At 36.3% G+C, this 14,508-nt stretch overlaps 1 protein-coding gene and 1 non-coding gene across 2 annotated transcripts in view; both read left to right on the forward strand.

Annotated features, from left to right (window-relative positions):
• The first annotated feature begins 8,995 nt into the window (after window positions 1-8,995).
• On the forward strand, window positions 8,996-9,069 carry TRNAA-UGC (transfer RNA alanine (anticodon UGC)). Its single transcript has one exon. It is a non-coding gene; the product is annotated as a tRNA-Ala (tRNA).
• Window positions 9,070-12,398: 3,329 nt separating this feature from the next.
• Window positions 12,399-14,508, forward strand: part of LOC114352233 (uncharacterized) — a 40,239-nt gene continuing 38,129 nt past the window's right edge. The window contains exon 1 of the mRNA XM_028303755.1: window positions 12,399-12,543. The gene's annotated coding sequence lies outside the window, so the exon portion shown is untranslated. The remainder of the gene's footprint in view (window positions 12,544-14,508) is intronic.

Raw genomic sequence — 14,508 nt, forward strand, 5'->3', positions numbered from 1 at the left:
CGCAAACTATTCAGTTTAGAAAAAAATATCCCATCAAAAACAATACTTGTCAAAAAAAACAAGTCTCGCAACTCAGTTGTTCTACGGTAAAAAGTTGTGAGATCCATGTAATACCAAGTCCAGGCCAGGAAATCTTTAACGTTTTACATCAATTATTGACTTGGCCATCGCACTAAATAATTTAATTTATCTACACGTGTTTTCATGCGATGGCCAAGTCAATATATTTGTGTAAAACGTTAAAGATTTCCTGGCCTGGACTTGGTATTACATGGATCTCACAACTTTTTACCGTAGAACAACTGAGTTGCGAGACTTGGTTTTTTTGACAAGTATTGTTTTTGATGGGATCTCATTTCTTTATGTATTTTGTAGACAGCAGTTGTGTATCTAGAAAACTGGACCGAAATTGAAAAATTTTACTCGACTTGGCGGTTGCACTACCGTGCCCCCAAATATTTTAGTTTTTCCTTGATTCATACACCAAACACTACTTATATTCCAAATTTGAAGCTTCTAGGTCTGCTAGAAGTGCCTTAGAGTTTTGATGATCGGTGAGTCAGTGAGTGAGTCAGTGAGTGACAAAATTAAGTAACTTTGACCCGTTATAATTCTTAAACTACTGGTTCAAATTGAATGAAATTTTAAATATACCGTGTCTTTACAATGCCTGCATAGCTAATGAAAATTCCGCCTTCTAGTTTTATCCACAACGAAGTTCCAGGCGGTCGAAAATGGCCTGAATTGCTTCGAGAAAAGGATGGTACGGCCGTGCCGCTTTTTTGCTCGACTTCAAACAACATAAAATATTAGAAATCAATACAATATCGTTTTTGATGACTGTAAATATATTTTTTTATAATATTTATAGATAAATGTACCTATGAAACAAAATAATATTATGATGTTTTATTTTATCTAGCTGTGCCCGCGAAAACGCTCTCGCGCGTCAAAATATTGTTTATCGTTTTTTCAACATCTTTCATTGAAGCTCCGCTCCTTGATGTTATTAAGCCACAGCCTTCCTTGATAAGTGAACTAAATATCCATCATAATAATATTTTTTCAATTCGACCCAGTACTTCCTGATATAAGCGTGTTCAAGCCAATACTCAAAATCTAGCACAGTATAATAATACACTCAATATCAAATAAACCGCACCTTCCGCGACGCGAACTTTAAAAATTTTCTTCTGACACAATCATGGTGCCCCAACAATATTGGTGTTATTTGAAAGCCCAATAAATATCCTTAAAGAAAAACACATTTAATTTCTAAATAAATGATTATCATATACCATAAATGTGACTTGAAAAGAGACCTCACTTTGGGCTCACCTCTGGGATCAATTAGACCAAATTTTATGGTTATAAAACCAAATAATGATCACACGTGTCCTCTTTAACAGATGGATACTGATTAATCCCAACTTAACAGTTTTATAGCCATAAAAGTTAGCTCAAGCGTAACGTTTTTGCTCAGAATGCCAACTTCTCAAAATGCCAACCGCTCGCAAAATGACAACTTCTCAGAATGCCAACTTCTCGAAATGCCAACTTCTCAAAATGCCAACTTCTCGAAATGACAACTTCTCATAATGACAACTTACAATTATAATGAATGCAGGAGCAGTGAATGCTACCACAAATAATAAAAATAATTAAAAAGTCCATATATTTACAATAAACAAAATATATTTATTTGTTACTATACAATCAATCAATACACTAGGGTCGTATCGCATTAATCTCTCATCTCAAATGTCGATTGAATGACATACACCTATATAATTGTAATTGTTACAATCATTGCCAAAATCAGATAAACAAAAACCAGCTACGGTCTAACAGCAAAACAATTATTTTACTGGATAAACTAACACATTACAAGGGCGATATAATTTTGACAAGTATAACTTGTGCATTTTTTACAACTACCCTCATAACGTAACATTATTTTCGCCATACACTAATTTATGATTTAAAGTGTACTATGACCTTATCTGGTTTTTGTTTATCCTATTTTGACAATGATTGTAACAAATATATAGGTGTATGTCATTCAATCGACATTTGAGATGAGAGATTGATGCGATACGACCCTCGTGTATTGATTGATTGTATAGTAACAAATAAAGATATTGAGATATTGTAAATATATGGACTTTTTAATTATTTTTATTATTTGTGGTAGCATTCACTGCTCCTGCATTTCTTATAATTGTAAGTTGTCATTATGAGAAGTTGTCATTTTGAGAAGTTGGCATTTTGAGAAATTGGCATTTTGAATTTTGTTCAATTTCTTACAAAACTTGCGCGCAAAAAGCAAATCTAGTATGAAAATCATCAAACTTCTAATACTCGTAACTCAGTTCAGACTGAGTTTAGAGGTATACATGCCGTAGTAAGTTTGGATTATTACACTATTTTGTAATCAAAAAACAAAGTTTGGTCGATGGCCGCGCGAAAAAAAAAAGACGCCACCTTTCATACAAAATCTGGCATTGCCATTTGTTCGTGTTCCAGTTCTCAAGTTATTCAGAATTTTGCTGGGGTAATGTTTTGTGATGTCCCAGATCTCGTAAATGGCTCAACGCAGAAGTTTGAAAAAAATACCAATAATAGACCTTGATATGTCCAAATTAGTTCAAACATTAGTCATTGATTTGAATGATAAACACCAGTGTAATTAAATGATTTCGAAAATCAGATAAAACGGATTTGTGAGTAAACCAGTACTCTTACAATCGAATAAAAAGGTGTAGCATGTACCCTTGGTACACCTTTATTACCACAGTAAATATAAATGATGTGGCTTTGCGCAAAAGAGAGATTTCAAGAAAGGACAATGACCAAAAATATATGGAGTGTGGTCCAAATGTCCACCACTAACGAGACTTATGTAGTAAAATAGTCTACTAAATACTGATTCATTATAACCAAACCGCAATCAAAAATATTATGCTGTCAGTAAAAAGTTATGACTGAATGAAAAGTCATGTTTTTTACCTTTTCATCCGAAAAATGATCTTGATATCATTCTATCCATCGCACATTTTGGATTAATCTATGCATGTTATGTCAAGTCGCTTAGTGTGCCGTGTTAGATTCTCGCTAAAAGAAAAAAAATAAGCTCAGAAGAAAGACAACAATATTGGAATTATGGTCGGGTGGTCGCTGCTCCGCCCCTAGTGGTTGTAGGGTGATGTTATACAGGGTGTTTGGCGCATCGTGTGCCAAAATGATTTGGCGGATAGAATGGGTCATTTCCTATATTTTCAGCCCCCATAACACGTTCCATGTCAGGCGGCTACTTTTATATTAAGTTTTTTAGTAATTTCACCAAAATACCCAAATCGCATCATTTAATTTCGATTTAAAAAAAAACTACTAAGCGAAGCGTAGCCTCAAAGTAAATATTTTGTTTTGACGTGCATTGACATAGGGTTCCATCAAATTTAAATTTACTGGCAAATATCATCTAGTTTTTTTTTAATTCAGCTTTGAACTTTTCCGAAAAGTTAAAAATGGACTGAACATTTAAGTTTACATGGCTATAAAAATTTTTTTTAAAGAGATAGCGATCTTCGGATTTTATCAAAACTTCTCTAGTCTATCCCCATTCAAACGGTATACTAATCTTATTTAAATAATAACAACAACTTCACAAATTCCCTAAATTAGTGCATTGACTCTATTCGGACTGATTTGCGAAATTTGTGTTTATAGCCCCTTTTTGTGTGAATAACACGTTAAATACCTACAGGTAAAAAATATTTATCTTATGCAATGTAAAAAACCTTTTCTCTATCGTTTTTCAATGTGGATTTCTTGAAATTAAAGACGAAAATAATTATTTTGATCGTTTATTAATTATTACAAATTTTGTTCAAAATGTCCGCCTCGGCAACGTATACACTCACGACATCTTCGACTGTTGTCGTATGCAGCCTCATTTCTCTTTTTATTACTATAAAGGCGTTTTCTATTCGTTGTTGTAGTTCTTCTAATGTTTGAACTTCCGTTACGTACACCAGTTCATTACCTCGTCCCCAGACGTAAAAATCTAACGGAGTTAGGTCTGGGGAACGTGCAGGCCACTGTATAGGGCCAGTCTAAATTAGAAGAAGATGTCGTTACTTAGTGTATACGTTGCCGAGGCGGACATTTTGAACAAAATTTGTAATAATTAATAAACGATCAAAATAATTATTTTCGTCTTTAATTTCAAGAAATCCACATTGAAAAACGATAGAGAAAAGGTTTTTTACATTGCATAAGATAAATATTTTTTACCTGTAGGTATTTAACGTGTTATTCACACAAAAAGGGGCTATAAACACAAATTTCGCAAATCAGTCCGAATAGAGTCAATGCACTAATTTAGGGAATTTGTGAAGTTGTTGTTATTATTTAAACAAGATTAGTATACCGTTTGAATGGGGATAGACTAGAGAAGTTTTGATAAAATCCGAAGATCGCTATCTCTTTTAAAAAAAAATTTATAGCCATGTAAACTTAAATGTTCAGTCCATTTTTAACTTTTCGGAAAAGTTCAAAGCTGAATTAAAAAAAAACTAGATGATATTTGCCAGTAAATTTAGATTTGATGCAACCCTATGTCAATGCACGTCAAAACAAAATATTTACTTTGAGGCTACGCTTAGTAGTTTTTTTTTAAATCGAAATTAAATGATGCGATTTGGGTATTTTGGTGAAATTACTAAAAAACTTAATATAAAAGTAGCCGCCTGACATGGAACGTGTTATGGGGGCTGAAAATATAGGAAATGACCCATTCTATCCGCCAAATCATTTTGGCACACGATGCGCCAAACACCCTGTATAACCTAAAACCATCCTTGATAAATGGGCTATCCATAACAAACATAATTTTTCAAATCGGAGCAGTAGTTCCTGAGATTAGCGTGTAAAGTACTACAATTTTTCATACGGTCATAACTTTTTACTGACAGCTTATTTTTTTTTCGTCCCATACTGAAAGTTAATCTCTATTAAATGGACTATAAGCCAATATAGGTCTCATTAGTGGTGGACTTTTATACCACTTTTGGTCATTGTCCTTTAATTTATTTTAACAGTCTTACTTTCGTGGCCGAATACGCAATTCCCTTATAACAAGGGAATATGGCATACAATGGACAAATTAAAATGTTCCTTGAATAAGCTATCCTGTTAATTTCAGCTTTATATTACGACTTAAAAGAAAGTTATTGAACTGCAAAAAATATTAGGAATTCTTCTATAAGCCAACCAAATTATAAAAATATAAAATAATAAATAAAATAAAAGATACTAATGTTTTGTACAGTTATGTGGAATATTGTAATTCGTGCAAACGATTTTTAAATATTAAATTTCTAATCAGTCTCCATCGTCCTTCCACCATGCGTTTTTTTTTTTTCAAATATAATGTCTAAAGTCTGTAGGTAAAGGTCTACGCTGCAAGATGGAAGAATCTTCTAACCAAAAAGATGGCAGATGCAGCAGATGTCAACGGATTTAAAACTGGAGTTCATGTGACTCCTTGTAGACTTAAGTGTCTAGAGTGTCCCTTACTCCGCCATGCGTAAGAATTTTCCAAAAATACTGTCTAAGGTCTGTAGTAAAAGTCTGATAGAAGAATCTTGTAGTCAAAAAGATGGCAGATGCAGCATATATCAACGGATTTAAGACTGGACTGGCACCACCTTGCGGCCTTGCAATGTCATCCTCTCATTGTTATCTGTAATGTAAATTATTTTTATTTCAATAATCTGACCTCTCAACTCAACACAACACCTTTGTTCGCAACTGTACTGACGAAAGCTCGATATCATACCGTTGATTTAAGATGACAAGCCTTATGTATGGAACGGTCGCTTTTTTGTGACCTTTATAATTTGGTCGGCTTATAGAAGAATTCCTGATATTTTTTTGCAGGCCGATAACTTTCTTATAAGCCATAATATAAAGCTGAAATTAACAGGATAGCTTATTCAAGGAACATTTTAATTTGTCCATTGTATGCCATGTTCCCTTGTTATAAGGGAATTGCGTATTCGGCCACGAAAATAAGACTTTTAACATAAAGGATGATGGGCACAAATGTATGGAAAGTGGTACCCGCTCCAATAGCCATAACCAATATATATTTTAAAAGGCCTTTAGATGTAGGAAAATGTCTGCTATGGGGCCAGTTCTAATTCACGTTTTGAAAGCAGTAATTCCACTAAGTATTATAATGAAAGTATAACACAATCATCCATGTATACGAGTATGTATTATGAATAAAACCCTTAAGAAGTAATAAAACTTTAACCCCTTTATTAATAAAAGTTACACCCTAGTTGAACTCTGGCTTAAATTGACATTTTATATGGAAATTTCATTTTAATCCAAAGTTCTTCCTATGTGTAACTTTTTATTAATAAGGGGGTTGTACTTCTTTAAATAAAAATATTTATTTCACAATTATCCCCATCAATAATTATAGAGTTAAGGAAGGATGCTGGAGCAGTAAACCCTTCCTCTCTCGCATAACCTAAGTACCATACGATGGACACGTATGATACTTCTTCTTCTTCTTAATCGGTCCCTCACTGATGAGGATCGCGACCACAGATAGTGTTCATAAGTTGTGTGGACCGCACGATGCAAACTCCTGCCCACCGTCTTCCTCACCGCGTCCGACCATCTCGTCGGTGCCCTGCCCCGAGCGCGTCCCCCTTCATATTGTATGATACTTAGGTTACACAAAAAGTATCTTTATCTTCGAACGCAACCAGATCTGAGGTTGGTGGCCATAGTAAATGTTGTTCGTCTTGGTAAGACCTTTCAAATGACACTACAAACATAACTATTGGAGCCGGGTACCATTCTGCAAAAAAGTATGTATATCTTCGTACACAACCAGATCTGGGGCTGGTGGTCATAGTAAAAGTTGTTCATCTTGGTAAAAAACTTCACCTTTCAAACGATACTAGACACATATCTATTGGAGCCGGGTACCATTTTGCCCATTGTCCTTTCTTGAAATCTCTCTTTTGCGCAAAGCCACATCATTTATAATATTTACTGTGGTTATAAAGGTGTACCAAGGGTACATGCTACACCTTTTTATTCGTTTGTAAGAGTACTGGTTTACTCACAAATCCGTTTTATCTGATTTTTGAAATCATTTAATTACACTGGTGTTTATCATTCAAATCAATGACTAATGCTTGAACTAATTTGGACATATCAAGGTCTATCATTGGTATTTTTTTCAAACTTCTGCGTTGAGCCATTTACGAGATCTGGGACATCACAAAACATTACCCCAGCAAAATTCTGAATAACTTGAGAACTGGAACACGAACAAATTTTGCTATTCGTGGACAAATTACTACGCAACAAAAGCTATCTATCCATGTATTTGGTTCCGGGATAGAACGACTTTCAAAAAAAAATTTTGCTGGGGTAACGTTTCAAACATTACCCCAGCAAAATCTGTTTTTTCCTAATAACTTTAAAACTATAATTTGAACGAATTTTGCTATTAGTGGACAAATTTCTGCTCACGATGGACTAATTATCTGCTATACTCTCGACTCTCTAAAGCACAACATTTATAAAANTGCGTTGAGCCATTTACGAGATCTGGGACATCACAAAACATTACCCCAGCAAAATTCTGAATAACTTGAGAACTGGAACACGAACAAATTTTGCTATTCGTGGACAAATTACTACGCAACAAAAGCTATCTATCCATGTATTTGGTTCCGGGATAGAACGACTTTCAAAAAAAAATTTTGCTGGGGTAACGTTTCAAACATTACCCCAGCAAAATCTGTTTTTTCCTAATAACTTTAAAACTATAATTTGAACGAATTTTGCTATTAGTGGACAAATTTCTGCTCACGATGAACTAGTTATCTGCTATACTCTCGACTCTCTTAAACACAACATTTATAAAAATTTTGCTGCGGTAATGCACTCCTATTTTTTGAAGAAGTGACTCTGGATCCTTCTAAAGACACATTTTTGGCGTTCCTTTAATGAAATGAAGTTTAGAACTAGGCTTTAAATGGTGCCAATATTGGTGGAAAGTGGGGATGCATACGTTTGAAAGTGCTTGTTGCGGGAGGTGCGATTTATTTGATGTTGAGTGTATTATTATATGATTTATTTACTGTGTATCTAGTATACCACATCGTAACTTTTATGAAACAACAGCACATAATTATGAAATTTCTGGGGATTCTGGGTAATTTTTTGCCTACTCTTTAGTGGTAAAACGTTATACTTATTACTGACAATACCTAATATTCGTAATATTATCAATTTAAATGCTACGAAGAGTACGAAGAGATTATGTAAACAGATTTGACGATGATGGTAATAAATTTAGTGAAAATAGCCAAGCGGTAAAGGTTTCGGACCCTCCTACTCGAGGAACACTCGAACCCCGCCGCTGCTCGACTTTTGTGGTGCACCGACTCGTAACACAAGCATATTTCGCTAGATGGCGTTGCCTTAAGTTAGCACGCGGTTTAATTTGGTTTTTTCCTGACTAGTTAAGTCTGGTCGTACATTACTGTGCCATACCGAAGTAACGATTCACAACAATACTTAATAAAGGCACTTATTTTGCTGTATTTTTGGAAAGGCATCGGATTTAGGACCCGATGCTTTCAAAATGATTTTGTAAGTTATATGGGAGCAAACTTACTTGACAACGAAAAAAAAATATATTATTAAATAAAGTTTCCATGAATTAGTATTTTGTGTAGATTTTGATCAAATAATCGTAAGCATTAAAATAAATAAAATCGACCATAGGCGCTGTTTTGTTTTTTTTTAAATAAGACACTTTCAAACGAGAGCTATATTTATTCGTGTAAAACCTCTATATTTATTATTATTATTCTACTTTTATTTTAGTGGATTTCCACCAAATTGGAAACGTGCAAAGTTTGAAAGCTATGATGAACTTCGTCGCTTATAAACTGGAGCCGTTTGCTCAGTTGGTAGAGCGCTTGCTTTGCATGCAAGAGGAAGCTGGATCGAAACCAGCCGGCTCCTGGAAATTTACATAGCAGACTCGTCTGATGTGTAGACTTTTTACAAATTATGTTTTTACTAGCTTTTGCCCGCGACTTCACCCGCGTGAAATGTACATTGTAAACCACTATACCGCTTTTGATGATTTTTTTATGGAGATAGTTTGAAACTCAGTAAAACATGCCATAGTTGTTGAAAAAGGAACGTGCGATAAATTCTTTGAGACAGAACAAAATTAATGGAGCCTAAGTCGCACGCCAAAGCTAGTTTTCTATATTTACGCGTAAAATACTTAAAATATTGTCGTAACAAAATCTTCTAAAATGTTTTTTGAGATAAAAGTTGACAAATCAAGGTACATAACATACGAGGGGCGGCTGAAAAGTTTTGAGCCTATGTACAAAGTTTAATTTCATTTGCGTCATCACGCTTTTAGTAATTAATCCGTAAACATCATCATGTCTCAGTCATCCGCGCAATGTACGAAATTAAAGTACACAGTTGTCATAAAATTCCTCAAAAAGAGGGACAAAATGCTGACGGTAACATTTGAAGAGATGTCTACAGTTTATGGGGAGACTGGGCCTTCATTTGCCATCATGAAAGATTGGATCCGATAGTTCAAGCATGACAGGGAGTCGCTAAAAGATGACCGCAAGTCAGAGCGGCCAGATTTCGCCATTAACGAATAAAATAATGAAAAGTTAAAGAATCTTGCTTTAGAGATCAGCGAATTAAGCTGTGACAGATAGCTGAAGCCATAGGCATTAGCAAGGAACGTATCGGCGATATTTTTCATACTCATTTGCACATGAAATAGAGGTGCGCGCGATGTCAAAAAAGCTCACGGCTCTCGACAACCAGCGTCGAGTCACAACTTCGCAGGAGTTTTAGGACATCTTTGGCCATAATCCTAACAATTTTTAAAGGCTCATTTCGAAGGCAAAGATTGCGATTTTTTTTTGAGTGGGTTAAAAGCTCTGTAGGCGATGGAGGTCGATGGGTGAACGATGAGATGAATAAAAGAAATGAAAGTCCAGTTTGTAAGTGAAAATAACCGAAAGGCGCGTCCGGGGGTGCGTACGTGCGTTCGCGGAAGTTGTTGGATCACGACTGGCGCGGCTCTCGGCCGCGTGTGCGGCGCGGTGGGCCGCGAGTGGCTTCTGGCCATAAAAGGACAGAGGCCTCCGGCCAATCAGCGGGCCGCATCGCTAACGGCTAGCTCTAGCATGTTCTAGGCGCGACAATATTATTACCTACGCGCACCCGGAGTTGCGTATTATTTATTGATCCCAAAATCAAACAAACATTGTAGGTAAACAACCGTATTAAACATTTGGATATAGTATAGGTAACATTTTAGTTTTGTAAGAATAGATAATTGCACATAGGTACATATAGCATTCTAAGGACATATTTCAGTTACTCAAAGAGGCAAATCTAGTAACAGATAAGTTTCATAAACAAAACACAAAGATAATTAATAATTATTTTAGTTACATATTTCTCAAGGTACATAAATACGTAGATCTAGCTACCTAGTATCTACTCTTGATGGCCATCGTCAACAATCTCCCCCCTAGTGTCGCTTTGCGACACTCATAACCTAAGTTATACTACGCGCGTCACTGGTCACTTCATCACAGCTGTTGGTCCCAGACCTTAGTGCCAGTTGCCTCAAGCACGGCTCATCCAAGCGTTGCGCGGTTCTAATACAGTATTCATAAGTAGGTATTAGGATAGGACGATGTTATAAAAACGATAAAGTATAAACAATAATTTTCAGTTGCACGCAGTAAACGTGATCAATCGTCAAAACCAAAGAAAAGAAAGATAATTTAATACAGTAGTAAGTAACTAAATATAAATTTAAGATAACAAATTAACTTTTTACAAAATTTAATCATTAGGTAATATTTATTTTTGTTAAGTACCTATCTAATCCTGTACTATTGCGAGATCTTTTTCGTGGCCACCACGAACGATCTCCGCGAAGAATCAAATTTCTGAGCTCAGATTCCAAGCGGTCAAAGGTATTTCGATAAAAGTCCGGCAAAGTAATGACGTCATGCGTCCACGGCAAGCCCTCAGTCCAAAAACCGTCCACAAGTTTTCCTAAACTTTCTAAAATATTAATCACATATAAATCTTTATATTTACAAGGTTCATTCATTATTCCTAATGATTCTAAAGACAAAATTTGCAACTGTAACAAATCATGTTCGTATTGTGAACAAAATAATCTATCAATAATATTACATTCGACAGGAGGCACATCATGTATGCGCGGCAACGATTCTCTGTTTGTACATTCGCTAAATAAAGTTGGTGAATCTACAGTGCCTAAACACTCATCGCTAGTGAGATGGAGCGCGCGCGCTGCCGTAGGTATGTAAGCAGCGGCGTCGGCAGATGCGTGGGGCCTGAGTGGGGGCGGCTCGCACGCAACGAGTGCGAGGGAGGCCGCGTTATCGGCCAGCGCGTCGCTATGCACGCGGGGCCCAACTGGGGCCTGCTCGCACGCAACGAGTGCGAGCGGGACCGCGCTACCAGAACCGAAAGGCGCGTCCGGGGGTGCGTACGTGCGTTCGCGGAAGTTGTTGGATCACGACTGGCGCGGCTCTCGGCCGCGTGTGCGGCGCGGTGGGCCGCGAGTGGCTTCTGGCCATAAAAGGACAGAGGCCTCCGGCCAATCAGCGGGCCGCATCGCTAACGGCTAGCTCTAGCATGTTCTAGGCGCGACAATATTATTACCTACGCGCACCCGGAGTTGCGTATTATTTATTGATCCCAAAATCAAACAAACATTGTAGGTAAACAACCGTATTAAACATTTGGATATAGTATAGGTAACATTTTAGTTTTGTAAGAATAGATAATTGCACATAGGTACATATAGCATTCTAAGGACATATTTCAGTTACTCAAAGAGGCAAATCTAGTAACAGATAAGTTTCATAAACAAAACACAAAGATAATTAATAATTATTTTAGTTACATATTTCTCAAGGTACATAAATACGTAGATCTAGCTACCTAGTATCTACTCTTGATGGCCATCGTCAACAAGCTCTTTTACACAAATGTAAGAACTCCGTTGTAGTAGAGGGAGATTAAATAGAAAAATATATTTTTTATACTTTTCTATCGGCATTTTTAATACCCTAGGCTCAAGACTTTTCAGCCGCCCCTCGTAATAGATATTTTTAGTCCCGTCCCCCCCAGTTGGCACAATTACCTACCTAATGGATAAGGAAGAACTTAAGCTGCGGTTTAATTCTTTTGAGTTTCAACATAACGTTGCAATCGGATGACACATCGCAAACGCGCAAAGACATTACCAATGAAGTGCGCAACACGCATGCCTGCACCAATGGCGCCCTATCTACTCTAGTACCGTGGGATGACCATCACGACCGCGCGTATACACGCACCCCGGACTGCGCGAAAAGTTTTCCTTTGCCACGCATCGAACGGATAAGTCCAGCGATCGCGGTAAGTTCCACATTTAAATTTTCAATGTTTTGTGTTCTTTGTCAGTGGGATTGGCGCGAAATTATTTTTTAATCTGTTTTCTTGCTAAAAAGTTTCAAGTTTATTTTTGCGCAGCTTAAAATTATTGTGCCCTCTGGACTAACACTTTTTTACCTATTTTAATTAAGCAATTGATTCAGTGTTTCAATTTCATTACTAAGTTGGTCAGTTGTGTGCTAATGAAAATGTTTGTGTTAAAGCAATAAAAACCCAATAGACTGGTACATATGCAAAATATTATTTTTAATTATTTTAGTTTTAAAATACACTAGCCGTAATTACGAGCTTTACTGGAAAACAATGTTCTTTGAATTGAAAATTGGTTGTTCTTACGCACGTTTTAATTTCTTAGAAAAACATAAACAAAAACCCATTAAGTTAACAGCAATTTTCCGAAATGAACTAAAAATATAATAAAATGTACGTTAGCTAGTATCACGTACACATTAACCGTAATAACATATTGAAATATAATAATATTTGTCAGCATAACGTCAATCAAATACATCACAAAGCACTCTCGACGGCCCATTAACAAACAAAATTCCCCAACAATAAAACGCTTTGAACTTTTTCTTCAAAATTATCTTCTAAGAACTAGATCATTTTGATTTTATTAATAAACAAACGTTGTTAATGTTAACGTCATTGGCCATAAAATATTGTAAATATACCACTGGTGTCATGGTGGCATACTGATAAAGAACTTATTTTATACCAGAATGTACTTACAATATAAATTTTATCTAATAAGATGATAAAGATCAGATGCTGTAGCTGTATTTTGTCAGTTGCTATGATGATGATGACAGTGACAATCCGATAATTTGCAAAAAATGAAAACAGGAATTGTTCCCGTGTCCAATTTGCTAACGTAGCGTAAAATAAAATATGTAAAAAGCCAGCTGGCTGTAAGTGAAAATATCATGCAAAATAAAATTGGCGAACATCTAACGTAACGTCATGTCTCGTCTTCAATACTCACTCATGATAGCATGACTAGTTTGTCGATTGTTAACATGTTATTCGACGTCACGTTCATTAAGTAGGTTTCAGGATATCCTTGGGTAGTTGTGCTATTTGGATGACTAACATGCAAGATATAGGCCAGTAGAATTAAACACAAAAATTGATTAAATCGGAAATAATTCCTACAAAAGATTTTTTTGCTTTAATGGCTTCATTGGTTGCCCATTAAGACTCTCCTAAGTTTTCGACTTCGACGGAGTTGTGCTTAAGTGGTGGGGGCCCCCGAAAGGGGCGTTTTTTCGGTTTTCCGGTTATACCGCGTAAAGGACTTACCCTATCGAAAAGTGGTCTTCATGACGGTTAAAGGGCACTTAATCCTGCATTGAATAAGACCAAATTCATATGTTTTGGACAAACCGTTCTCGCGCTAAAGTTCGGCAAACTAGAAAATATACGTATAATTAATTACCCTCTCCACGTCCAATGGCTAGTTACCCACATGTTTCCAAGCCTTGTAAAGGGTCGCCTTAACCAGTGTAACCCTAACAAGGCTCACGAGTTTGATTCGCTTATCCTTGTTCGTCCCAGCCGTTCCTTAACTGCGGTTGCTGCACCTCTTCCTGGCACTCTCCTGAACGACTCTGTGTTACCTAATGTGGCTGCCCCTCTTCCTTGTACCCTCCTGTACGATTTCATTGCTTAGCCATATGCCTGGTCCAAGGTTCGACGCCACAAAATCAACTTCGTACGAGTGAAAATAGTTTAAATACTATTTCCCGTGCTTGCAACATTTTTCTTTACTGCTTCGCCTCTATTAGTCGTAGAGTGATTGTATATATCCTATAGCCTTCCTCAATGTATGAGCTATTCAACACAAAAATAATGATTTCAATCAAACTAGTAATTCTTAAGATTAGCGCGTTGAAACAAACAAACAAAAAACTCTTCAGCGTTTTA

This window comes from Ostrinia furnacalis, unplaced genomic scaffold (assembly GCF_004193835.3).
Source record: "Ostrinia furnacalis isolate ACB-3 unplaced genomic scaffold, ASM419383v2 OfSCF1277, whole genome shotgun sequence".
NCBI classification, from domain to species: Eukaryota; Metazoa; Arthropoda; class Insecta; order Lepidoptera; family Crambidae; genus Ostrinia; species Ostrinia furnacalis.